Raw genomic sequence first — 18,854 nt, 5'->3', positions numbered from 1 at the left:
GCAACTGAAGGAATATCTGGCCCGCGCCTCGTTACTATCGACTCCGAGAGAAAGTGACCAGCTGTATTTGTACTTGGCAGTATCTAAATGGGCTACCAGCTCGGTATTAGTCAGAGAAGAGGAAGGAATGCAACACCCCGTGTACTACACTAGCAAGGCCCTGGTAGACGCAGAAACCAGATATCCACTGATGGAGAAATTGGCACTAACTTTAATAACGGCAGCACGGAAGCTCATACCATATTTTCAGGCCCACCCGATAATTGTAATGACTGATCAGTCTCTTCGGCAAATGCTCCAAAAACTAGATGCATCTGATCGGTTAGTAAAATGGTCCGTGGAGCTGAGCGAATTCGACCTATCCTACAGACCCCGAAGAGCAATCAAAGCCTAAGTCCTGGCCGATTTTATGGTTGACCGTATTGAACTAGGGGAGGAAGTTCAGGAGGAGCAACCAATTGAACAGGAGAAACCAAAGGGCATGTGGCTGGTAATAGTTGATGGGTCGCGTAGTGAACAAGGGTCCGGAGCAGGAGTTGTAATACGGAGCCTAGAAGGTGCCGAAGTCTCCTATGCGGTGAAATTCGAATTCCAACTCACGAATAACCAAGCCGAATATGAAGCCTTCATCACTAGACTCGGGCTTGCACACGCACTACGAGTAGAGAAGGTAGAAATCTGAGTAGACTTCCAGTTAGTCTGTAATCAACTCAGTGACCAATTCTAAACGAGGGAAGAGAAGATAGGGTTTTATTTGAAGAAGGCAAAGCAGATGGTTGGGCTTTTCCAAGAAGTAGAAATAAAGCAGATATCTCGGAATGAAAATTACCGAGTAGATATGTTGGCCAAAATGGCCGCAATTGCAGATCCAAAGTTACCCAAGTCAGTTTCACTGGAAGTGAGGACCTCGCCAAGCATAGGGGAGGAAGTAGAAGTAATGCGGGTGAGCACTGAAGAATCCTGGATGGACCCGATTCTTTCATACATCCGCGATGGCGTTTTACCGAAAGACATGAAGCAAGCAAGGAAGTTGAAATGTTGGGCAGCAAGGTATACGCTCCTCGATGGGGTTCTTTACTGCCGGGGATTCACCTTGCCCCCTTTTGAGATGTTTGGATGATGAGGAAGTAAATTATGTACTGAGGGAGATTCATGAAGGAATATGCGGCAACCACTCGGGGGCGAGGACTTTGGCCTTCAAGGCACTTCGGCAAGGATACTTTTAGCCGACCATGCATCATGATGCGAAGGGGATGGCAAAAACCTGTAAAGTCTGCTAAAGCTTCTCGGAGGTTCCTGCTCAGCCCCCAGAATTGCTAACCGCTATGTCATCCCCATGACCTTTTGCGCAATGGGGAGTTGACCTGATTGGCCCATTACCCAAAGGCCGAGGAGCCGCAACTCATGCAATTGTGGCTATAGACTACTTCACCAAATGGGTAGAAGTAGGAGTCCTTAGTCAAATCACGGAGTGAAAGACAATGGATTTTATTTAGAAGAATATCATATGCAGATACGGGATCCCCTATGCCATCATTACAGACAATGAGAGGCAGTTTGACAATCACAACTTCAGAGAATTTTGCCAAAACTTGGGGGTAGGCCTGAAGTTTTGTACCTCAGTACACCCCTAAGCAAATGGGCAGGTAAAAGCAGCCAACAAAGTAATAAAGAAACTCCCAAAAATCATGCTGTGAGAGAATAAGGAAGCTTGGATCGATGAGCTACCAGGAGTGTTATGGGCCTACCGGACAACCCACAAAACGGCAACCGGAGAAACCCCGTTTACTTTAGCTTTCGGTCATGAGGCAGTAATCCCAGCAAAAATTGGGGTGGGAACCCATCAGACAGAGTATTTCAACGAGGAACAAAATGACGAGTAGATCTGCATGAACCTGGACCTGCTGGAGGAAAAAAGAGAAGGGGTCTCGCAGAAAGCAGCCCAATGCCAGCAAAGAATCATGCGCTACTACAACAAGAATGTACGCATGAGGCAGTTTCGAGCAGGAGATTAGGTACTTAGAAAGGTGAAACAAAAAACAAGAGATCTTAACCATGACGCTCTTGGCCTGAAATAGAAGGAGCCGTATATGGTAATACGAACGACTGGACCAGGAGCTTACAAGCTGGCTTACCCAGATGGACGAGACGTAAAGAGGTCGTGGACCGCTGAACACTTGAAGAAGTACTTCCAGTAAGCAAAGTGTTTTACCAAGTTTTTATTTCAATAAGTTATTTTTGTTAAATGCATGATGAATTGTGGCACATGCATATATTTCGCCTTTTGTAATCCATACGAAGTTCAATAACGATGAATTCAGCATAAATTCCCTTACTAGACAAATTTCGTTAAGGCAAGCAACTGCCTATTCCTGCTCGGTCGCCTAAAGGACCAGCAGGCAAAATCCGTTAAATTTACTAAGGCAAGAAAGTGTCTATTCCTAGTCGGTCGCCTAAAGGACCAGCAGGCAAAATCCGTTAAATTTACTAAGGCAAGCAAGTGCCTATTCCTGCTCGGTCCCCTAAAGGACTAGCAGGCAAAATCCGTTAAATTTACTAAGGCAAGCAAGTGCCTATTTCTACTCGGTCGCCTAATAGACTAGCAGGCAAAATCCGTTAAATTTACTAAGGCAAGCAAGTGTCTATTCCTGCTCGGTCGCCTAAAGGACTAGCAGGCAAAATCCGTTAAATTTACTAAGGCAAGCAAGTGCCTGTTCCTACTCGGTCGTCTAAAAGATCAGCAGGCCAATTCTACAAATTTTGCTAAGGCAAACGAGTGCCTACTCCTGCTCGGTCAACTAAAGGACCAGCAGGCAAAATTAATTAAATCTGCTAAGGCAAGTATGTGCTAACTCCTGCTCGGTCGTTGAAGGACTGGCAAGCAAATTTCTACAAAACCATTAAGGCAAGAAATCGCCTATTTTTCCTCGGCCACTCAAAGACAAGCAAACACATCTTCTTTTTAAGGTAATTTGCAGAAACAATCACATGGCAAGAAAACAATCAGAAAGCATCAAAACTTTATAAACATCCAAGCGTTTATAAACAAATGGGAATCTAGAATTTACATAAAGAATAAGCCTAAGAATTATGAGGTTCAGCAGCCTCGGTAGGAGAAGGATCAGCAACCTCAGAAAGAGGAGGACCAGCCATTTTGAGGGGAGCAGGTGCTGATCCCTGACCTGCTTCAAGAGCACGATCCCCTATTTTCTCCTCCGGCACCCCACCTGAAGGAGCCTCCACCTAATCTTGGTCACCCTTCTCCTTATCCCCCTAGTCTAACTCGGCCATATATTTCTGCACTCCCGCCTCCAGCTTGCTCATGTTGAGCTCTGGATACTCCTCCTTAAGCACAAACATGATGCACTTGTAGCTAAAGGCAAGCCCAGAGTTATACTCTGCATCCAGCCGATCGTCCACCTCAGTAGATTTACCTTTCAGCTTGGCTACCTGCTCATCCAATGACTTGATTTGCTCCTCAAAGGCCGTCCTCAAGGTATCTCATTCACTTTGAGCAGCTTGGAGGTCAGACTCTAGGTCACCCAACTCGCCCTCAAGCTTGAAGGAGTTGGACTTAGCAATGGCCACTTTCTCCTCTAGGTCCATGATCTGCTTGTGCAGCTCAAGCAGCTTCTCCTTCGAGTGATCAGCAGAATCAGCCTTTTTCTTCAAGTCCTGGTTGTCAGCTTGAAGCCTCCTCTCATGGCGTATGAACCTGTTCTTGTAGCAAGAAACCAGAGTAGCCAGCTTAAAGGAGACCCTCTGAACGGACCCAGCTAACTCGCTAAGGTTCATTTGCTCAATATCTTTGATAATTTTGGGTCCCACTAACTTGCCATAGTCCCTCTGGTATGGGGTCAGATAGTCACCCTGGTCCCGAGGCGGAAGAGGAGAGGATCGGTCTCTAGATTGAGCACTGACTTCAGGACTCTTGTCACTAACCTTCTCCTTTCCATTCTTTCGAGGTGGAGGAGGGGGCAGAGAAGGAGCAGATGCCTTGGAGGAACCAACATTGGTTTTCTTCAGAGGAGGGGGGGTTACTGGAGCCACCTGAATCCCGAGCACGTTTCCTTGACATAGCGCTGATAATCTTGTTATCCATCCCAGCAGCTACGTCCACTAAGCGTTACCCGAAAAGATTTATTGACGATAAGAGATCTTGACAGGTAGATGCGTTCACCAGAGCAGTTTCCACCTGGAGCAATGGTCTGTCGTCAAGTTTCTCGATCAGGCCCCACGACTCTGAAAAAATAAATAAGGTTAAGGAACCCAATAAGTAACGATCAGAGAAGTGAAAGATGCAGAAAAATAAACGACCTGGGGTGACATAACTCGTTGGAAGGTGAATATCACCACTAAGCGAATGGATTGCTAGACACCAATTTTCCCCAGTAAAGAAGAATTTGTTCTTCCAGTTTTTACATGAGGAAGGAAAGCTGGTGATAGGTTTCCTCTGCTCAGAGCTCGACATGAAGTAGTACCGGTTTGCTTCCTTTAGGCTGCTCCTCAGCTGATACAAATGCTTCACTTCCACAAGGGAAGGCTCCCCGAGTCCACACTTTTCCCATAGCACATACAAAGCTGAAAGAAGCCTCCACTCGTTCGGGTGGAGCTGACCTGGAGGCAGGTACATACCACCCAATATCCTGACAAAATAAGGCTGAAGGGGCAGCCGAGCCCCTAGCTTGAAACTTTCCAAATGCATCGTCACATACCCCTTTGGAGGCTAACTAGGGACGTCCCCTTTCCCGGGGATTACAAGGAGAACCTCCTCAGGGATTTTGTAGAGGTTTTTAAGCTTGAGTAAGTTAGTGTGGGTAGTAGCACAGGTAATACAATCAATGTGATACGCATCTGCCTCCATCATATGACCAAGATTTCTCTTCTTAGAGGGTCTGCTCGGCTCGGAACTACTCTCCTTACCTTCACCCACTTCCTTAGGGATCCCAGCCCCCTAAGAACTGTGATTTTCACCAGAGCCCGAAGCTGGTCCACCACAGTTTCCCACAGGTTCTAAATCAGGGGAAGGCAAAGTGGTCATGGGACGAGGGTATTCTAGGGTATCCCTATGATATGAGGGACCTACATCACGAGAAGAGCATAGGGGATCATTGAGTCCAAACAAGTTGGGATATGAGTCATCTACTTTTTCATTACTCTCATCTACAATTAGTTTTCCTTTTTGGTTTGACATATCAAAATCTTAAAAAGGAAAGCACAGCAAATCCAAGTATATGGGTACAAAAAGGGACAACACAGAACCCAATCAACAACAACCAGAGAAGAAGTTAAAGGCGATACCTGGAATAGACTGGCACTGGTAGCGTTGCTGTGACGGAAAGAGGACCTAGAAAGGAGGTTTCCGACGCGGAAAGTGTGATTAAAGTCCAAAGAGGGAGTTGGCTTACGGCGGAATGGCAGATAGCGAAACGCAATGACAGCTTTAATTTAGGGATTTGTAACGAAAGGGGGAAATGGAAGCGTTTAAGTTACACGGATGCCAGCTCACTCGCAGTATATCAAGGACAGATAAACCGTCGTTTTAAATTTTAAATACGAAATGACAAGAGACGACACGTCACTGACCGTTATAAAAGGCCTGACGAGATGTTACCCCAGCTATATATATTGGACACACTCATGAAGGCCCATACTCAGATCGAAATCTCCTTAGACAAAAGACGGAACCTCAAATCCATCACAATAACACGAAGACCAGATAGGTAGTTCCCGGGGTCGGTAAAATTCGATTATCAGTTTCTAATCTCAACTCGCTTCACTCGCAAGACCAGAAACTGGGGGACTGGTGTTAAGTAATAAAAAGTGCCAGCTCAGCCATGCTTTCATCTCCCACCCCGAGGCAAATTATCTCAGCTGAATGGCATGAGAAGAGCCCTGGTAAAACGCCTTATACAAACATGTGCCAACTAGAGACGAGCACCGACTAGAGGAATATACCGACCAGAGACATATACCGACCAGATACCCATCACCCAAAGAAATGGCACACGATCTCATGAAATCGCAACAGTTTCGCTATGCCCCGAACCGTTGAGAGAGACATGGCATTCCACGTTTACCCACAATCCAGTGGTTGGAGACCCATGAGGGGCTGCCATTACTCGATAAAGGGGGGGATGGAGAGTACACAGAAACATGGGACAACGACTATAAGAAGTCAGGAAACCGATGAAAAAGGGGACAAAAAAATTGAGAGTAAAGGGAAAACTCTGCCAAATTGAAACCTGATTACATTATATACAAGTTTTTAAGAGCATCCTTTCCATTGAACATACAAGCGTTGGTGGAACAATCTAGTCGGGCAAAGGGCGAGCAGATTTCAGCATCAACATCTTCAATGAATTTTGGGGCTTATTTTTAAGTAATCTTTTAGCATGCATGCATTTATGCAATCATATGATTATAGATTCAATTACTTTTAAAGTAGAAAAAATTCTTGGATGAAATTTACTAAAGTATAGTCTTGTAAAAGAATTAGTTTTCTTAAAATGTAAATCTCGTTTATGATTGGGAGATTTTGATCAAAATTAATATGATAAATTCGTTGCAAGTGTTGTTCTTGAAGTCTCATCTTCCGTAATGTTTGTAAAATCAAGGTTTTACCATCTCTAATTAAATATTTATTCTTGATTTCGACTACGTAATCTGAACTTGACGAAAGATTATGATCTTATGTGATTTTATGAATGTGGTCTTATCTCTTATAAGTCAGCAATGAATTAATTAAAGCTTGCTGACAAATTACAAGCTCAAAAATATCTTTTACTTATTGACAATCTTATTTCATTCTTTTTATCACATAACTTTAAAAAATTTATCTACAAATTTAATTTAATAGTTTTAATAAAAAATCTCATTGACGACCAAACAACTAATTATTTTTTTATAAAAGCTATATTTGTTAAAATTATACTGAAAAAAAACTCTACTTAATTAAGTTTTATTTGAAAAGTTATACCAAGCATAACCTTATTTCTTATTAGCTTAATTGCTTCCACTGCTCCTACATTTTTTTAACCATGTGGATTCCTTCAATCTCATAATCAAAGATGCTTTAAGCCATTTTATTTCTTTATTTTTTTAATTATTATTGGAAAAGTAGTGTGGCTTATCAAAAAAAGGAAAAAAAAAAGGGCCAAAGTAGTGGCTCGTTTTTTAATTTCAAAGTCTATGCAAAGTAAAAGTACCGAAATAATGTTTTTTTTATAAAAAAAATCCAAATAAGTGGCAATAAAGGGAGGTTTTGGTAGGGGTGTTCGCGGATCGAATTTTAGGGATTATAAATTTTTAATCCAATTCAATGCACGGATTTATAAAATTCAATCCAAATACAATCCATACATATGCATCATATGTAGATTTGACCAAATCGATATCCAATCCACCATTTTACTGATTGATTTGTGGGCTGAAAATTTTTAATTCTGTCAAATCCAGAACTTGTCAAATCCAGAACTAACTAAATAAAAAAAATTGAATATAAAAATAATTTTACTATAGATCAAATTTAAAATTAAATAAGATTAAATAAATTAATTACTTAAATAAAGCTAGAAAATACATTTAAAGTTTCAAAATATAACACACCAAAATGAAAAAATTATCATTCGTTTAGATCAATACAGGAAATTAACTATCTAGTAAACTATTTTGTTTATTTAATTATTTTTTATTTTATATTATTATCGGATAAGATATAATATAATGTTAATGTAACTATATTTTAACTTATTTATTCACTAGTAAGTACTAATGCCATATTTACAAGTTTTATTTTTAATTAAATAAATACTTTTTATTGTTTTGCGGATTCGTAGATTTTTGCGGATTTACAGAAGTAGATCCATATCCAATCCACTGATTGCGGATTATCAAATTTTCAATTCAATCCAATCCACTAATCCATGGATCGGATTTGTACGGATCAGACAGATTGAGCAGATCGAATTGGATTATGAACACCCCTACATTTTGGTGTCCATTGTTGAAAACTTGGAAGTCTATGTGACCATTTAACCAAAGTACAGGGGTATAATGGTCACAAATTTCAAAAAATAAATTTTACCAAACATTTAAATGATTTTTTTTCACAGTTGATTATTAAATTCTAAGTGTTAGACTACTGTAAGACTACAAATAATTGACATGGATATAATATTAAATAAAATTTACTTATATATTTATAGACATGTATATATGTATATATATTAGGGAAAATATCCACCGTCCACCTGTTTTTTTCAACTTTTTAAAAAATACATAATTCTTTTTTTTTTTTCTGGAATCTTCCTAAAGTTACATTTTATTCCATTTTTCCACTTCCATTTGGAATCCGTTAAGTAAACTAACGGAAACTTAAAAAAATGACCATTTTACCCCCAAAATGAAAATTACAATTTCACCCTAAAAATGCCAAAAATAATAAGATTTAATGATGAATATCATTATTGGTACGTTAATGAAGTACAAAAAAAATCTTAACTACTAGAGATTATAACTGAATGAATAATAAAACTCTACTTATCTTAAATTCAATTGATGGTTTACAAGATTGTGCTATTTTTAATACTACTGTTATAATTTTTCTAATTACAAACATATTTTAAAAAACAAAAACCCTGAATTTGATGGTTGTGAAATTGATTTCTTTATTGACCGATGGGGAAAATAATTAGATTTAATTTGATTATTTTTGGTAATTTTTAAGGTGAAATTATAATTTTCATTTTGGGGGGTAAAATGATCATTTTTTTTAAGTTTCCGTTAGTTTTCTTAATGGATTCCAAACGGAAGTGGAAAAGTGAAACAAAATATAACTTTAGGTAGATTCCAGCAATAAAACAAAAAAAAATGTGTATTTTTGAAAAAGTTAGAAAAAATGGGTGGACTGTGGATATTTTTCTTATATATTATTGTTTGTATATAAAAATTGCTAACTAAAAAATATTTATATTTTTCAATTTTATTTCTTTTATTTTTTTATCTCAATATAAATGATAATAATAATAATAATCTCTCTAAATTTAATTATTTTTGTTGTTTATTAAATAAGGATAATTTTGAGTTTCTATAATATATGTGAGGATATATATAAAATTGTATTAAATATAAAAATATTCTAAAAATTAAATTTTAAAAAACTATTCTTTTCTCACTTTTCATTTAATTAGGCAAATGGCCACAGAAATTGTTCTCCCTCATATCCAAATAAACTAAAAACGAGAGATTTCGTAAGTGTGGAGGGATGATGCCTTCGAAACCCATCACTGAAAGATTCAAGTTTGTGACTCTATGGTATGAGCATCACAACATATGCAAATTCGACTGCATACTGAGTAAGATATGGACCAATTATTCAAGAGATTCATGAGCCTTCGAAGTGAGAAATAAAGCAAATTAGGTGGTCGTGGGTCAATTGACTACGTTTCGTGATCCACGTGCGATTGCAACGGTCGGTTCATTAAGTGAAATTAATGACTCGTCCTCTTTAGGATGGTGCTGGGTCAATTTTATCTCATTTTCGTTGATTACGAGTTGTGATCGATGACCCTCGACGTCTATGGGTGGATGGGTGGATGGATCTAACGTAAATTAAGGGCTGATGACCCTCGACGTCTAACGACAAGCAACAAAGATGACCTTGACTACATGTAAACGCACAATTCGTTCTCATACATTATGTTTTAAAATTTCTCCATTTTCCGGGGCCCTGCTGTCGACCGTACACAGTTTAATTTGTATATACAAGACCTCATTGTTTCTAACAAGTATAGAGCCATAGACCATATTAATTCCAATTACTTAAATCTTCATTTCTCTCATGATTTTGGATCTCGAGCAGCGTGGATATATCCAACCAGATCCGCCTCACTGGCATCCCAATATATTTTAAAATTGAGTAATGAGTATTAATAAACGTGTAATTATAAATCTACAATGTTTAATTTTAATTTGAAGATTCAAATGAATTATTCTAGCAGTACCTCGTTAAATTAACATTCCATAAATTTTTAATTTTAATTAAATAACAAATTTTGTCCGTCCCAACTTAAGATTAACGTGGTAATTAATAATTTAATAAATTTATTAGATAATAATTTTTTTTTTAAATCTTATTTTTTTATTGGATCCAACTGATATATAAATTAATAATTAATTAATTTTAAAACTAAATTCATGTTATGTCAATCAAATGTTATTGCAAAGAAGACTAGCAGTGACGCTTTGAAAGGTACACCAAAGCCTTTTGCACCTTCTCCTCCCTGACCACCAATAGATACTTCCACCATTTCAACGTCATGACATGATGTAAGTTTCTTTTGTGGAATTTGTGAATTGGTGCTGGCAGAAGTTAGTGATACATGTAACTTTATATAACCAGACCTTTTGACAAGTCCGCTTGACTCTTAAATTTTTGTCACTTTCACTCCGTTCAAAGGCATGTGAAAGCTAATTTTTAATGAATTTTGAATTGAGTGTTAGATGTTTTGGGCTTATCAAAACTAGATTATATATTTATATATATAGAGGACCGCCCTTTAAAACTACATCTATTTTTACACTGATTTATAACCATTAAATTTATTAGACATTAATGGTTAAGATTTTGAAAATTTAATAATATAAATACTTAATAACAACAATAATTAATGTACTTTCTCTCTCTTCATCAATTTCCATTAAAACCTAATTTCTCTTTCCTAATAAATTTTAATGAATTTTAGATTCATCATTTTTCTCTCTCCATCAGTTTCATTGGTTTTTAATGAATTTTAGATTCACGGTTAGATATTTTGGGACTTATCTTTAAGTAATCTTTTACACGCGTATATTTATATCATTGTATAGTTATAGATTCAATTACTTTTATGATGCATTTATTAAATTGGAATTGAAATAGATAAGAATGAGCTGTAATGTGAATGGAGAATCGAAATTAGAATAAATTATTTACTTGAACAGTAGAAATCGAAATAAGTTAGATTGTTATTAATGTGTTTATTTTGTCTTGAAATCAGAATTAAAATAAGTTAGATTGTAACAAATTACTAAAAACTACTAATGAACTATTTGTTATAATTATTATTTTGTATTTTAATTATTGTGATTATTTATTAAAAATTATTATTGTTATTATTACTTATTGTTAATAGTATATTAATATATTAATAAATTATAATAATATATTAAATAACTATAATATATTAAAAAATATACTTGTATTTACAAGAAATGACGGATAAAATTTCTAAAATCGTCTTCCTCCCTAAAACTCTGAATGCCACAGCCCTAAAAATTAATAAGATTTAGGAATTATATGTCTTTTTTAAAATATTAAAGGGTGTTTATTTCCTTAAACGGTGGGGGCTAAAAGTCCTATTCCCAAAAGAGTAGTGTGCCGGCGTTGGAGGCTAGAAGGACAATTCGTTACATTGCTTCAGAAGTGCTTAATGGAAATTTTGGTGAGGCATCACATAATTTAAATTACTGGAATTTGCATCAATGGTTTTTATTGGTTTATTTACTCGTCAACAAATTACTGTAACTGCAGAAAACAGTGTAACACATTGTATAATACGTTAATACGTTATATTGGTCAGTGCTCCTACCAAGGAAATCTTTTTAAGTTTTGTTAGCAGAATATTCTTGAAAGGGTGGAGGCATAAGAGTTTAATAATTTAATTTCTCTTGTTCATTAGAAGATTGTTTTTTTTTTTTTGGAAAAAAGAAGAAGAAGATGGTTTGTTTAATGTTGATAAATTTTGAAGTACAATTTTATAGATGTCGAATGTGGGCAAAAAGTAAAGAAGCTCAAACACTTTTCTACATCTAAACTAATCATTAGGATTTATATTAACTAATAAACCCTAATAATACGAGCGTTCATAAAACCTTCACATGAACATTGAACTAGCATGGCATCATATTGTAATAAGTTGTACAGCTGTCAATCTCTTATTAGTCGGATATATTCTGAGTTAGTTACACGAATGTAGTATAAATATCATACTCTGTACACATTCTTAGTTAGTTACTTCGTAGAATTTTCTCTCCTCTACTCAATTTTTAAGTTATCTTTTATATTGGGGGCAAATGATATTTTATTAACGAAATGATTTTGCCCTCTTAATAAGCTCTCATTTCTCCCCTTTAATCAACACAGCCTTCTTTTATTACATCAAAATTCTTCCTCTTTCCATCAAAATTTCATGGATCTGCCCTTACGTATAATCATATGAGACTATATAATAAATTTAATTAGGTATGTTCGGAATATTTTTGTTATCCATAAGCTGATTTTATTTTTTTTATTTTTTCATAGTATATATTGTCAAAAGTAAATGCTATAAACACTTTCGGAAAAAAAGATGAAGAGTGCCTTTGGAGTAATTTTTTCTATAGGAACTAACAAAACAACTAAACGATGTATGTATCTCTAAGATTTATTATTATTATTTTTTTCTGTAGTTGACAAAGCATCATGATTGTGTTGGATGATAAGATTAAAGGTGGGAATGGACCAATTTTTTAGGATAAAAAAAAATGATTCAATCCTGGGCATGTTTGGCTATCGAAACTAGTTGATTAGTCTAAAGTTTAATTCAAAAGTAATGAGACTATTAATCCTTAGGAAAATTATCATTCGTATACTCTATAAATGCTCTGTTATAAAAAATATTACAACACTTTGAGAGTGTATCAATCGTCCACCCTAAGTTGACAAAATGTATCTGCTGTCCATCAAACCGTTACTTGCAGTTTAAATAGGATAACGTCATAGGGGTAATTTGGTCTTTTCATATGATACAAGTGATAATTCAAGGGTATATAAGTGATAATAAAATAATTTAAGGGTATACAAGTGATATTTTTCAAGGATAAAATCATCAATTCGCTATAATTCCATTAACTTTCAAACGACAGCTAACGGTTTAGTGGTCGGCAGATAACTTTTTTCAATTTATGGTGGACGATTGATACACCCTCAAAGTGTTGTAGTATTTTTTTATAATAGAGCATCTATAGGGTATACGAATGATAATATCCCTAATCAATCCTTAATTCAACTTAGGTTTAAGTACTATATAAAAAATCTTCTTTATCACTCTTTTCATTTTTATTTAGATTAAAATTCATATAAATAAATATAAAGAATTAATTTCATAATTTATTTAACTAAAATTTTATATTATATTAAATATCCAAATTTTAATTCAATAATTTATTTATATTAGAATTTTATACAATATTAAATCCCAAAACTTTATTTAATAATTTATTTACAAAAATATTAAATATCAAATTCAACAATTAGTAATATAATTTAAAATAATTATACTATTTTAATAGTTATTTAACTATATTAAATTAAATTTAACATATCCTTGTCCGATACTATACTAAACAAACGATAGTACCTTATACAGTGCAGTCAATCTATTATAAAATAATTTAATCTAATCTTATAAATTGGTTCAATCTAATCATACGTGTCAAATCAGTAAATTTTAAAAAGTAATTTTATAACAGCTTTAAAAAAGCATTTTTTCAGTTACTTCTACAAAACGTGCTTTCGCGGAAAGCACTCGTGAAATGCACATTCTCACAAAACACGTGGTGTGTTCAATTGGGCCTCCGCCCATTAAAACTACAACCATGAAAGCAAGCAATGTTCATTGGGCTTTATTCTCTCGAGAAAACTTATACACGTAGCCCACCACCGGCGCCCTAATTTGTCTCCACCTATCTAAATAGAGTTGGACTATTGGCACATTTCCAAAATTCTTCTGAAACCCCTTTTTTTAATAATGTTAAGCTTAATGCCAAAAATATCATTATTTCTAAATAAACACATTTAATTTGTGAATATTTTAATTTTCTATTATTTTTTCGCTCCTCACAAACAAATTTTTATGGGCGATAAACTTCTTGATAAAAATCAATTAATTATATAAAATATCTGTAAGATTATGATGTAAAAATTTTTATTATGAGTCTTAAAAAAAGGCAGATAAATTTGTCAGAATGTGTTTTGTTTATTATCAATAGATTGTTTTAGTAATTAAAGAAAAATTTATAGAGAATTTGAGAAAAAAATTATGTGTGAGTTTGATAGTAGAGAAAATATAAGAGTTTTTTTTTTTTTTTAAGAGAGAAAATAAAAAAGTTTGAAGTGAGATAAAATAGATATCAAATATATTAGAGTATTTGTCCTTAAATGTAATTGCAACAAAAGAGGGGTTTCAAAAAGATTTTGGAGGAGTGTCTCCAACTCCTCTAAATATTATTGATTGATGCATATGTTTCACAGCATAGAGTGGCTTACATTGGAGCTTTTCTAAAAAAGTGAAAATTTCATTTAATTATTTATTATTCACGGATAAGAAATTAACTTCTTCTTCTTTTTTCTAACGCCACAGTCTGGTGAGCTTGCCTAGTGTGTTTTAGTTGGATAAAAATTTTGGCAAATGCTTCTTGGCAAGGAAGCTTAAACAGTTTAACCTGAATTTAACCTCGAATGAACCCAAATTATCAAACCAAACCAATCCAAATTGTGAATCTGAATTTCAGTTTGATTCGGTTTGGTTCGGGTTCGTATTTTCAACCCGAACGGGTTCAATGCTCCAATTCGATCGGGTTGTAACCCAAACCGAAACTCGCAAACTCGAACTGAAACTCAATTTGCCCACCCCTAATGAGAAGTACTCAGATCGTAAAAGAAAGGTCTTGATAATAATTTTACCTAAAAATCTGTTTTTTAACTTATATTTTATTTTTTTATGCTGTATTTTAGTTGTTGAATAGGTTATATATAGAAGTTCAGTTAATTTTGTTTTGGATGAAAAATCAATGAGTACTTATGTGATTAATAAGTGAAATTTTGTTTGTATCATGTAGTCAGCTATAATGCATTGGATGGCTTTTACTCAGCATGGAAGAAATGCTCTCCGGCAGATAACTAAAGAGAGCTCTGATCGCGTGTTGCATCACCCATTGCTATTTTCTTGTCAAGGACTCAGATACAGACGATTGGAAGTGATTCTAACAACAGTGAGTAAATTGATCTTTTGTTTTCCCTTTTCACCAGTTTGGATCTCTTGACTAATCAGCCTGTTTGAGTTTTAACTTGTGTATTAATGATTGGTTTTATATTCAGAAAGTTGATAAGCTTGGAAAGCTGGTGAAACTGTGAAGGTTGCTCCAGGGTATTTCCGGAACCACTTGATGCCCAAATTGCTTGCTGTTCCAAATATCGAGAAGTTTGCTCATCTCATTAGAGAGCAGCGCAGGGTATTTGTTTTTCATGATTCTTCTCGGTTGAACTATTTTTATTTGGGTTGAGAATGGTTAATTATAGTGATACAGAAATTTGCTCATTTTCTTTAGATACTTTGTTTAGCCAGTTTGTCAATTAATTTGACTCATGGCTTCAAATTATTGCTAAATTCTCAGTTTGGAAATATTTGTGATTTTTGAAGGGGCATTACAAGTTATTAAAGTTTGTTGTGCCTGTGACTTATTTTCATCAGATTTTCCAACCTGAGGAAGAGGAAGAGGAAGAGGAAGAGGTTAGAGTTATCCGGAAGTCTGAGGATAATATGAGTAGAGAGTTTGAGAAGGCAGCTAGGCGCCTAGAGAATGCTCGACTGGTTTGTGGCCTATCTTTTAATTTCTTCAGATTCGGGACAAATTGTCTTGGAATGAACTGATGTGTTGCCTTTTCCTTTTTTTTAGCTTGAATGATCTATTTGCTACAGTTAGGAGTGAACTTCGTAATGAATTTTAAATTATAATGTTTGTTTCGATTTACTTTTCTATCTTAGCTCCATGTGATTAGTGGGATGCTAGTCCTGCGAGTATAAAATGAAACTCCTTAAGTTAAATTCCTTAGGTTGTGTTTACTTTCTGGAGTGGGAGTGAGGAGTGTGGATTCCTTTTATTCCAGTGTTTACTTCAACAAATTGGTTCCGGATTGGGAATCCCACTCCATGGGCCCCACCCATTTTTGGAGTGAGACTCCCATGGGAAGAGGTGGGAGTGGATTCCAACTCTCACCTCTCCCTTTTCTATCTTTTTTATTTTATTTAATTTAGTTTAACTTAATTTAATATTTGATAAAATAAAATAAATAATATCATATTTATTTGAATAATATTATTATATTTATTTTAAAAATAATAGTACTATATTTATTTAATATTAATAATTAATAATAATAAATAGTTTATTCTAAGAAAATATTAATTTGTACTAAATAATATTATATTATTATTTTATATAATAATAAATTTAATATAATTATATTAAATAAAATAATGTTTCATTTTATATTTACCCTTCTTTTTTACCCTCTTTTATTAAATTTACTATAATTATATTTAATAAATATTTAAATAATATTATATTTATTTAAATAATATTATTATATTTAACTAAATAATAATTTGGTTTGATTCTAAGTCTAAATTACTTAAAAATAATATTATTATATTAATACAGAATTAATAATACTACTTTTATACCATCTTTATTTGAAAATATATTATTATTATATTTATTTAAAAATATTAGTATTATATTTATTTAATATTAATAATTAATACTAATAAATAGTTTATTCTAAGAAAATATTAATTTCATACTATGTTAATAGTAAAATATTTCATTTATATTGCCCTTATCAATAATTTTTAATTTATATAATTAAAATTAAAATTAATAAAAAATTGTGATGTTCATAATTAAGAATATTAATAATTATTATAAATTTACAAATATAATAAAATAAATGTTTATTCATTAAATATATATTTTATTAACTTTGTAATTAAAAACTATAATTCTTTAAATAAGGATAAAATTATAATTTGAAACTATTTACTCCCAATTCAAGACAAAGTAGACACATAAATTGAATTCTGATTTCTATTTTATGCTTTCATTTCAGTGTAAGTAAACAACTTATTCTCACTCCTACTCCACACTTCCAATCCTAAGATTCCCGCTTCAATTCAAAAAGTAAACGCTACCTAATACATGTAATCTTGCTTTTAGATATGGATTATCTTATGGATGTTGTATTTTCAAGGTGTTGAGGAGGTTCCCCAATATTGAAAAATTGCGTTCCCGTGCATCAAAAGATGATCCCGTAGAATTGCGTTCACGTCGTTGAGGTATGGATTTTTATATTTCTTGGTTGTTTTTATACTTGTTTCTCATCATAATAGCAAAAGCAGTTTGTTCTGAGTGATCTGTTTGGTCTGCTATCAATGACTGACGTTTCTATCATTTAGTACTATTGACTATGTGGGTATAAATATTTTGTTTTTACCATGTAATTTCATATTCGACGCATTTCTAATACATTGCATAGCGTCCACGAATGGGAATGATAAAATAAATTTCAAGCGTGTTTCAATAGACGAAGAAACTTGGTATGATTTAGAAGGATTTACTGATTAAATAATTTTCCAATTTGTTTGCCTGGAGGAATTGAATAGTTAACTGATTAAAGGATTGCAAGGTGGTTAGGTCCAGCCGAGCATTGTAAATATTAACGGTCATTATGAATGTGTAATTCCTATATGTGAAATTGAATTTCCATGGTAAATTTCTGCTAGGGTGTGATGGTATGGTAGCCAATTGTGAGCAACAGATCCGCATAGTAATATAGACTGAAATTTTGCGTCTTAATCCATGAAGATATAGATTTTGGCAAATATTATACAAGCACTGGGGGTTACCTTAAATATTCTGGACTTGTCATTGATAGAGTTTCTTTTACCTAGTTATTGATATTTCTTTCAATTTTCTATTTTACTGATACCGTTTATACAATTTTAGGTGGCAAGTCAACTTTCGATGTCTATTGAGCTTGCAAACTTGCATCTACCATCACCTCTATCTGCTTTTGGGGAATATGAGGTTCCTATGCGCTTACCCAAAGCCATCCCCCTACCGGAAGGAAAGATCCAGTGGATTCTCAATGTTAAAGTCCGCGGCAAATAAATAATCGTTTCATTTATTTTGTTTTGCTTGGTTTCGGATCCAAATTCAATTGTAGAACACTTTTTGGTTTTTCTTCATAACATTCTGAAGATAATACAGGCAACATTGTTTGCAGCGCCACAGCTAATTTGCAGTAGCATGAAACAATCAGAATTTTGCCTTTTTTGTGTATAAAATTTTATTTTTTTAATTGTGATGTTACAGTTTTTCCCATCAAGCATTATGAAGCTTAATATTTGGATAAACATTAGGTTTAACCTATATATTTTAACTTTAGTGAGTATTTAGTTTTTATATTTTGAAAAATATCTTAAGACAGCCCTATTATCAAATATTGGTTTGATCCGTATATTTTAACTTCAGTGCTTATTTCATATTTATATTTTGAAAAATATGTCAAGGCAATCTTATTATCAAATATGTTATATTCTTGCTTTTATATTTCTTTATTTTTATAATAATACTATGATAACAATTTTTTTTACATTAAATTTTTAATCAATAAAAAAAGGTAACTAGCAAATTAACCGATAAATTAATTTGTTAATATTTTTTATGATAATTTTTTAATCAATAAAAAAGGTAATTAAAAATGTAATTAATAAATTAATTATTAGCAAATTAAAAAATAAATTTACCATAAAACAATTGATATTTTTCATTCTCTTAAAACAATCTTACTAATTATTATTTATAAATTAATTAATACAAGTTAATTTAAAGTAATGTTTAATATTCTTGCAACTACCTTACTAATAATTTTTTTGTAAAAACTTAAATTATTAAATTAATCCTAAAGGTAAAATAATAATAATTAATTTGTA

The 18,854-nt window shown here is 33.6% G+C and overlaps 1 protein-coding gene and 1 pseudogene across 2 annotated transcripts in view; both read left to right on the top strand.

The window, feature by feature from the left end:
- Positions 1–18,226, top strand: part of LOC102606745 (uncharacterized) — a 45,307-nt pseudogene extending 27,081 nt beyond the window's left edge.
- Positions 1–18,854, top strand: part of LOC127901227 (uncharacterized) — a 63,562-nt gene that overhangs the window by 28,782 nt on the left and 15,926 nt on the right. The gene's annotated exons all lie outside the window — the stretch shown is intronic.

The sequence above is a fragment of the Citrus sinensis genome, chromosome 3, assembly GCF_022201045.2.
Source record: "Citrus sinensis cultivar Valencia sweet orange chromosome 3, DVS_A1.0, whole genome shotgun sequence".
NCBI lineage: Eukaryota > Viridiplantae > Streptophyta > Magnoliopsida > Sapindales > Rutaceae > Citrus > Citrus sinensis.
Note: the sequence above shows the minus strand (reverse complement) of the source record. Positions and strands in the feature narration are given on the sequence as shown.